Source organism: Eulemur rufifrons, chromosome 7 (assembly GCF_041146395.1).
Source record: "Eulemur rufifrons isolate Redbay chromosome 7, OSU_ERuf_1, whole genome shotgun sequence".
Classification (NCBI taxonomy): Eukaryota; Metazoa; Chordata; class Mammalia; order Primates; family Lemuridae; genus Eulemur; species Eulemur rufifrons.
Genome location: NC_090989.1, coordinates 65,684,460 through 65,693,201, shown reverse-complemented (window position 1 = coordinate 65,693,201; position 8,742 = coordinate 65,684,460). Strand labels below are relative to the sequence as shown.

At 46.5% G+C, this 8,742-nt stretch overlaps 1 pseudogene; it reads left to right on the top strand.

Moving 5' to 3' along the window:
- LOC138385738 (large ribosomal subunit protein eL34-like) lies at positions 1 to 7,104 on the top strand (annotated as a pseudogene).
- The last annotated feature ends 1,638 nt before the right edge of the window (positions 7,105 to 8,742 follow it).

Genomic DNA, 8,742 nt, shown 5'->3' with positions numbered 1-8,742 from the left:
ATGACGTTCCGTTACTCCCGCCTATGCCACTCGACAGAAGCGGTCAGTCAGCCCAGCCTGCACTGGAACGGCTGGGGGGTTATGCGAGGCCGTAAGTACAAGGAGGTAGGACGCCTGGGCCAGCTTACAGGCTGCCCGCCACAAGCCCCTTGAACTCCTGAGCCTCAGCTCCTTGTCTGTAAAATGGGAATTATAGTAGTACCTACCTAAAGAGTTGTTTTAAGACCTCAATGAGACAATGTCTATTAAGAAATTAGAACAAGTGCCCAGCAAATAGTAAGTGCTCAATAAATGTTAGTCACTACCATCACCAAGGCTATAAGCTACTTGAGGGCAGGGAGGCTGTGTCTTTCTCAATGGCATCTGTCCCTTCCATGCCTGCCCAGCTCCACAACCGGCACTGCCTTTCAATGCACTGATGCCAGGCGCTGACAGAGGGCACAGCAGACGTACACTGCACATCCGTGACATTCCCAAGGCCGGGGGCAGGGGCCTCCCCAAGGGCGTCAGGCATGTCCAGGACACTAGGGTCAAGAGTAGCCAGGGGCTCTACTCACCCACAGATGGTCCAGCAAGGCAGGTGACCACAGGGGCTGGTCCTGGGTGCGAGTCTTCCCTCCCTGCTCCTGCAGGCCCTGGCTGGGCAGATCCCCCAAACACTGCCCGTGCCATGCCCAGGAGAGGTTGGCACAAGGGCGAGGACAGTTCCAGCCTACTAGACCACCGCGTGTGGCTGACAGCAGCTGTGTGGCTCCCTGAGGCTTGTCATCAAGGAACAACATGTTGCCCTCTAGGGTGCTTGGCCATGGTGGCAGCTGCTCAGCATTACCGGCCTGGAGTCGGGGAGAGGAGCAGAGGTGGGGGCGGGGACAGGGAGGTGGCCAAATCCTTGGCAAAGGACCACTTCCCCAGGCTGCAGACCGGGAAAGGAGACCCAGCACAGTGGAGAAGCAGTGGATTGTACTGGAAGGGCACAGGCTAGGGCTGGCTCAAGGCCCAAGCACTGCCCCCGGATGGCTGTGGACAGGCTGCTCATCTGTCCTGTCTCGGGTGCCTCACCCATAGGACGGGGTAAGCGTCCACGCCGTAGCTCGTGAGAATCAGCAGCGCCTGGCACGCAGCAGGTGCTCTGTAAGTGGAAGCATCGTTGTCACCAGCCTGCAGTGGGTGGGAGGTGCTTGGAGAAAGAAAGATTGAAGCTAAGTGGTTGTTTAGTTTTTGTCAATTTTACTGAAGTATCTATACACATTAAAAAGTACATGTATCATAAATGATACAGCAAGACGAAGTTTCACAGAGTGAACACACATGTGTAACCAGCATCCAGATCAAGAAACAGAACATGATCAACACCCAAGATCATCTTCCTTTCCAGTACCCACCCACCCGCAAGGCAAGCTGCTGTGCCAACCTCTAAGGTCCTGCTTTTGTGGCTTATAAATGGAAGCAAACAGCAGGCCCTCCTCGTGCCTGTCTTTTTGGTTTGGCATCATGTGTGTGATATTCATGCATGCTGTTGCATGTAGTTGTAGCTTGTTGGCTCTCATTGCTGTGTAATGCTCTATTGTGAGACTATACTCCAATTTATTTATTCATTCAACTGCTGAGGGACATCATGGTTGTTTATAGTTTTTACCTCTTAAAAACATTACTTATACATTTTTTTTATTTGATTTTTTTTTTTTTTGAGACAGCATTTTGCTCTGTTGTCCAGGCTGGAGTGCAGTGGCACGATCATAGCTCACGGCAACCTCAAACTCCTGGGCTCAAGGGACCCTCCCACCTCAATCTCCTGAGTAGCTGGGACTACAGGGATGTGCCACCATGCCCGGCTAATTTTTCTATTTTTTGTAGAGACAGGGTCTTGCTATGTTGCTCTGGCTGCTCTTGAACTCCTGGGCTCAATGATCCTCCCAAAGTGCTGGGATTACAAGCACGAGCCACCGCACCCAGCCTCATACCTGTTTTTTCTGATGGATTCAGGATGGAATTACTGAGTCAGAGGGCAGCCATACTCGTAGCTTGAGTAGGTACGGCCACAGTTTCCCCAAGTGTCTGTGCTGATACACACTTGTTGCTCCACATCCTCATACACACCTGCTATCATCACTTTTTCATTTTAGCCAGTCTAGTAGGTGTATGGTGGTGATTTTAATCGAGGTTAATCATGATGTTAATTTGCATCCCCTTGATGACGGCAAAGAGGAGTACCTTTTCCTATGTTTATCAGACATTCTGGTGTAGATATAATTAGCTTAATTTCTGTCCTTGATGGGGCTGCTCTAGAGGGCTGATGCCACCCCTAGGATTTTGGATCCCAGAAATAAGTGAAATATGGGGCACCAGCCATAGGATTGCCAAGGAAAACAAGCTACTGCCAGTGACAAGTATTGCAGATTGGTCCACGCAACTGCAGTCCCCCCCAGCAGCAGACCTCACAGCCCCAGGTCCGCATGTGACTGGCCCTCTGCCGGGCAGGTGTGCTGGCATGAGATTTGGAAGGAGGCAGCGTGGCCAAGCCTGTGCTTTTGCTGCTTCCGCTGTTTCCCCTGGAAAGCTCGGGGATAAGATGGTCGGTTCCCCTGGGGCAGACGTAGCCCAAGGCCCAGTCTCTAGTTTTCAGGTGTCAACAGGCAGTGTCTGTGGCATCCATTTTAGACTGATGTGGCCCCTGCGAAGAGATGTAGCCCTGGAGCTGGCAGATGGGGCCAGTGTCTTCCCGAACCCCCAGATTCCTGATCCTGGCAGCAATGGCAGGGGCTCTTGGCAGGCCAGTCCTACCATGTTCGGGAGTCATTGCCAGGAGCCCAGCCTAAGTCTGCACCGCCAGCCCTTCTAGTGAAGTTGTCCTAAACCCCTGTATTAAATTCTGTTCTGCTTAAGATAGAGGGATTGCTGCGCCTGCAATTAAACCCTAACCGATACATCATAACACACTGATACCACAATGTCATGAAGACCAAAAAATAGCAAGAACATAATCCTAAAATAAAAGGACAGTTGCTTAAGTTTGATTAAATCAGTCCCAGCAAAGCCCATCTTCCTTTTCTCATTTTGCCAGTAGAAATTTCAACATTGGTGTTGGCTCTAAAGGAAGACGTGAGTTTCGAGGGTGAATTAAAAAGGAAGAAATAAAGAATGCCCCTGAACTGAGACACGAGGAAGTTGAGAACAATCGGGCTGCCATTTATTAACTATTTCACCATAGTGCCAGGAGTACAGTGATTTTGGTACCAGTACTATCCAGAACTCATTTAAAATGCCACAAATACTATTGTTTCTATGGGTTCTTTTGCCCTGACTCAGAACTGGAGGTTAAAGAGAGCTTTCGATGAGGAGGAATGTTGGGCAAGAGCCACTGCGGCTGGCCCAGAAAAATAATTTGAGTGGTCATTAGTAACATTTGAGTAGTTATTTGGTATTTTAAATGGTAATACAGGATTCAGGGTGGCAACCAAAAATAAGTGACTGAGGCAAAGATCTCAATCAAGGGAGGTTTATTAAGCCACAGGCTGAGGATATGACCAGGAAAAACACAAAGCACGGACAAATCTGTGACTGTTTTCCTGGAGGGAATTAGGGAATCTCAATATTTAAGGGGGACAGGGCAAACAAAGAAAAAAAGAGCAAAGGGGTTAGGAAGGGAGGCAAATGGTTACCTTCTTGGGAGGCCGAGGAAATCTACATTTTACAAAATCTACATTTTACGTGAGATAAGGTGAAAGTTAGAAGAGAAAAAGGGAGAGAAGGAAACATCAGTTATGTGGATGCCCCTGGGTAGGTGGAAGAGTGTTTGATCTTGTTTGTTTCTATTCTGCACCTGGGAAGATAAACTTGGATAAACTTGTAATTCATTATTAGTATGACTTGAACAGACTTTAGTTTTAGTTGGGCTGCAGATCTAAGTTACAATTTGCGTGTCCTTGCTTATGGAAGGCCAGCAGGAGTTTCCTTATCAAAGATCTGCCTAAACAGTCCTTCTCAGGTGCCTGAGGCCTTTGCCTTTCCTTTTGTATAAGGAGTCGGGGGAGGGGGTCCTGAGATTTTTATTTTCCTTTACAAGGGTAAACAACCCCTTAGAGGGAGAGGAGCTGGGGTAAGGAGTCATCCAAAGGATACTGTGAGCTGCCAAGTTGGTGGTGAGGTTTGCCCGGGGAGGTCTGCTCGATGTTTGGGACCCAGGGGGTCTGTCTGCCACCCCAGCTCAGCTGTGGCTGCTGCAGGGCTGTGGAGGCCTCCGTGCCAAGCCTGGCTGGGGAAGGCAGGCATGGGCTCTGGGGGCTGGCTCTTGATGCTGTCAGCACAGCCTGGCTGGTAGGGACAAGGACAGGGGCTGACAATACCGGGATCGAACTCTAGAGACGGGACACACCTTGGTCTTACTCTAGTCCAGTGGCATCAAGTCATGTTTTCTCTCATTTCCCCTTTTAACAATTGATAATGGAAAATTTCAAATATATGCAAAAGTAGAGAGAATGGTACAATTCAGTGACAATAATCATCAACTCATCGGCCCACTGATTTTAAAACTCTTTTTGGCCTCTGATTCTCTGTTCAAATAAAACCTTATATGTGTAGCTGAAGGAGATTATGAAATATGCACTTCCTATCCGTTTCTTCTATTCAAGCAGACGACAGGGAATAGCCTGCAACAGAGAGGAGGACTTGGAGGGTTTGCAGGAGGTCAAGAGGGGAAGGAGTCTGCACGGGCTTGCCAGGGCTGTCCTAACGAGGTACCACAGACTGGGTGGCAACACAAACTTACGGCCTCACAGCTCTGGAGCTAGAAGTCTGAGAGCAAAGCGTCATCAGGGCTGGTTCCTTCTGAGGGCTGAGGGCTGCTCCAGGCCACCCTCTTCGGCTTGTAGATGGCCGTCTTCTCCCTGCTGCTTCTCTTGACATCGTCTTTGTGCCTGTGTGTGACCAAATCTCCTTTTCTTATAAGGACACCAGCATATTGTGTTAGGTCCAATCCTCATGACTCATTTTAACTTGATTATCTCTGTAAAGGCTTATCTCCAAAAAAGGTCTCCTTCTGAAGTACTAGGGGTTAGGATTTCAACACAGGAAATTTCGGGGCGCAGAATTCACCCACTAAGCAGGGCTGGCTGGCAAAGTCTGAATGAATGTCTTGAAGAAACCCAAAGGGAGGAGATTTCCCCCAGGCTAGGAAGGGCTTTCCCAGGTTGGAGAGTGGGCTGGAGGAAAGGGTCTGTGGGTGAGAAAAGGCAGAGGGGGACATCGGTCAGCTTCCCAAAGCCACCATGTCCCAGGAGTGGCACAGAATGGGCAGAGGCAGCTGGGGGCCATTGGACAGAGATGTGGCTTCTCAGTGGGTACCCTTGTCCCAGAAGTGAGGTACTGCCTGAGAGGAGAACCCCAAGGATATCTGAGGTGAACACTTTATCCAGCTTCTAGGATGGGTCCTGGGAGTCAGAAATTAATTTAGAAATTTAGAAAATAAAGGAACTGATATTTTCTGTACCTCCTGAGTTTGTCAACTGAGAGTTGTACCTGTCAACATACAACAGAGACAAGCAGGACTATCTGGGTAGAACTCACCCCAGAGAGAACTCAAGGGCTCTCTCTGGCCCTTGCAGCACCCAACGCAGTTCCCAGGAGTCCTAGGCCACAGGGAACTCAGTTGGGAAACACCTGGGGTCCCCCCTACATCCTTATTTAACACGCAAGGACACCAGGGGCTCAGAGGAGGAAAAGACTCGCCTGTGGGCCAGCCCAGAACTCAGGACCCCTGGTCCCCACTAGGACGCTTTCCTGGTGTCTTCCTCAAAGATCTCCTCCCCGGGGTGGGGGGGGCTGATGTCGTATCATTGATTCACATCCAGGTGGGAGGTGTCTCCCTGCCCACCAGACGGCTGGTTCTCTCAATCATCCTTTAGTGAGCCTGGAATCACTTCTTGTGACTTTATCAGGTTTTTGTTGCCATTGTTGTTTTGCTTCAGAAAATAGATTTTAATAGATGTGTAGTGTCCTCTGTTCTTTTGACATGTCCCCATCAATCTTTGAGGGTGTCTTTCTTTCTAGCCCAATGAGGCATTCCAGGTTCATGTTGTCTTTTCCCTACGCCAGACCTGGAATAAGCCATTAATCAAAGGCTCTGAGCTGAGTTTTACTAGTCATTGGACAGGATGAGGATTTGGGAAGTTACGATGTGCTGGGGGGGAAACCCCATTAACTAGGTACTTCTATAATATAGATTTCATATTCTACAGTCAGATCATTCCCTACTTACTGAGGTAATTCCCTTATGCAGAAATGGCTAGGACCTTCCTTCCTGAACTCGTCTCCAGCATCTTTTAATACATTCCTCTCTGCTTCAACTAGAGTGGATCCTGTTTTCTGTAACTAACTCTCGGCAGTAAAGCGATTGATACCAAGATGGTGGCAGGCAACAGTCTCTCAAGGGCATGAGAATCTGAGATTGCCTATCTGACTTAGTTAGCTTGGAAGGCAACAGTGACATCAGGAGAGAGCCTTCTGGTAGTCCCTATCACACAACGGCAACACCGTGGTCACCTGTGGCCCCCTAGCATGAAGGGAAGGCTTGAGAGGACGGAGTGGCTGCTGAGCTCAACCGCTGTGGTGAGAGTAAGGCACATAAAGCCTGGGGAGTGGGCTGGCTGCCTTGAACTACACAGTGTTTAAAGAAAGAAATGACAAGATCAGGATTTTTCTTCTTCCTTTAAAAAAAAAATAGCTTTATTGAGCCTCTTCCAGGGATGCTGTCTAGAGGCACTCAGAGTGGTCCAGCATTTGACATATCATCACAGGTGCTCCTGCAACCTCTAACAAATCTAGGCTGTCCCGAGCCCCCGACAATAGAACTGTTTATCTTTATAGCAAGAAGGTTGCGAGAGCACCAGACTCTGCATGTGGCTTTGCCCAGGCAGGCTTTGAGGGGTTCATGCTGTGACACCTGAAGTCCTTACGAGGTTGTCTAAAACAAAAGAACATGGCAGCAGGGCCTATGGTGGTTCCATGTGTGCTGAATGTGTCCATGACAGGATCAAGCACACTTTCCTTATCGAGGAGCAGAAAGTCATCGTGAAAGTGTTGAGGACACAAGCAGAGTCAGAAAGCTAAATTTAAAAATGAAGCTTATTTGAGTAACAAAAATTGAAAAGCTTAAAGAATAGTTTTATCGGGACATAATTGACATGCAAGAAAAGGTACATGTTCGAAGTATACAATTTGATAACTTTTGACATATTACACACAGACAGACACACACAGAGACAGACAGACAGACACACACACACCATGAAACCATCACCGCAATGAAGATATTAATAGCAAACATCCTTTATCCCCAAAGTTTCCTTGTGGCCCTCTGCAATCAAGCCCTCCCACTCTTCCTTGCCCCCGAAGCCTGTCATTCCTAGACAACCACTGATATGCTTTCTGTCCCTATAGCTTAGTTTGCATTTTCTAGAACTTTTTATAAATAGAATCATATAGTATGTACTCTTTTTTTTCAATCTAGCTTCTTCCACTCAGGATAATTATAATTGTTTTGAGATCTATTCATGCTGTTAAATTTATCAATAGTTCATCCCTTTTATTGCTAAGTATTATTCCATTACATGGATATACCTCAGTTTGTTTTGCTGTTCACTTGTTGGTAGATATTGGGTTGTTTCTAGTTATGAATAAAGCTGCTATAAATATTAGCATATAGATCTTTGTGTGGACATATGCTTATATGCTTTCATTGTTCTTGGCTAGGAGTGAAATGGATGGATTTTATGGTATGTACATGCTTAAATTTTTAAGAAACTGCCAAACAGCTTCCCAACGTGGTTGTACCATTTTATATTCCCACCAGCAATGAGAATTCCAGTTGCACCATATTCTGTCTCACATTTGATATGGCCACTCTTTAATTTCAGCCATTCTAACAGGTATCTCATTGTGATTTTAATTCGCTTTTCCCTAATGACTACTAATGTTGGCATCCTTTCATGTCCTTATATGTTAGCCATATATCTTCACCCATTTTGGGTGAGGCATCTGTTCAAATCTTTTGCCCATTTTTATTGGGTTGTTTTCTCGTTATTGAGTTTAGAGCATTCATTATAGATGCTGCATATAAATCCTTTCTTAGATATGTGATCTGTATATAATTTCTCACAGCCTGTGGCTTGTCTTTCCATTCATTTAACAACTCCTTTTGAAGAGCAGTTCTAATTTTAATGAAGTCCAGTTTATCAAAACATTTTTGGATAATTTGAAAAATAATAAATTGTGCTTTTGGTGTTTTGTCAAAGAAGTCTTTGCCTAGCCCAAGCTCACAAGGATTTTCCTCCTGTGTTCTCTTCTAGAAGTTTTATAGTTTTAGGTTTTACATTTATGTCTACAATAAATTTAGGTTAATTTTTGATGTGTACGGTATAAGGCAAGGGTCAACAAACAGTAAAGAGTTTAGTCTTTGTGGGCCATATGATCTCTGGACAAAAGCAGGCTGAGACAATAAAGAAATGAATATGACAGTGTTTCAATAAATCTTTATTTACAAAAATAGGAAGTGGGCTGCATTTGGCCCATTGGCTAGAGTTCATTGTCCTTTTCTTTAAATCTCCAAACCCCACTGAGTCTCCCTAGGTGGCAGAAGCAGCCCCGCCTATCCTGATCTGTTGAGTCTGGCCCTTCCTTGCTTAAAGATCCTTAATGCAAAGAATCTTGCAAGAGGATGCCAATTTTTCTCATGCACCATCCCTACTC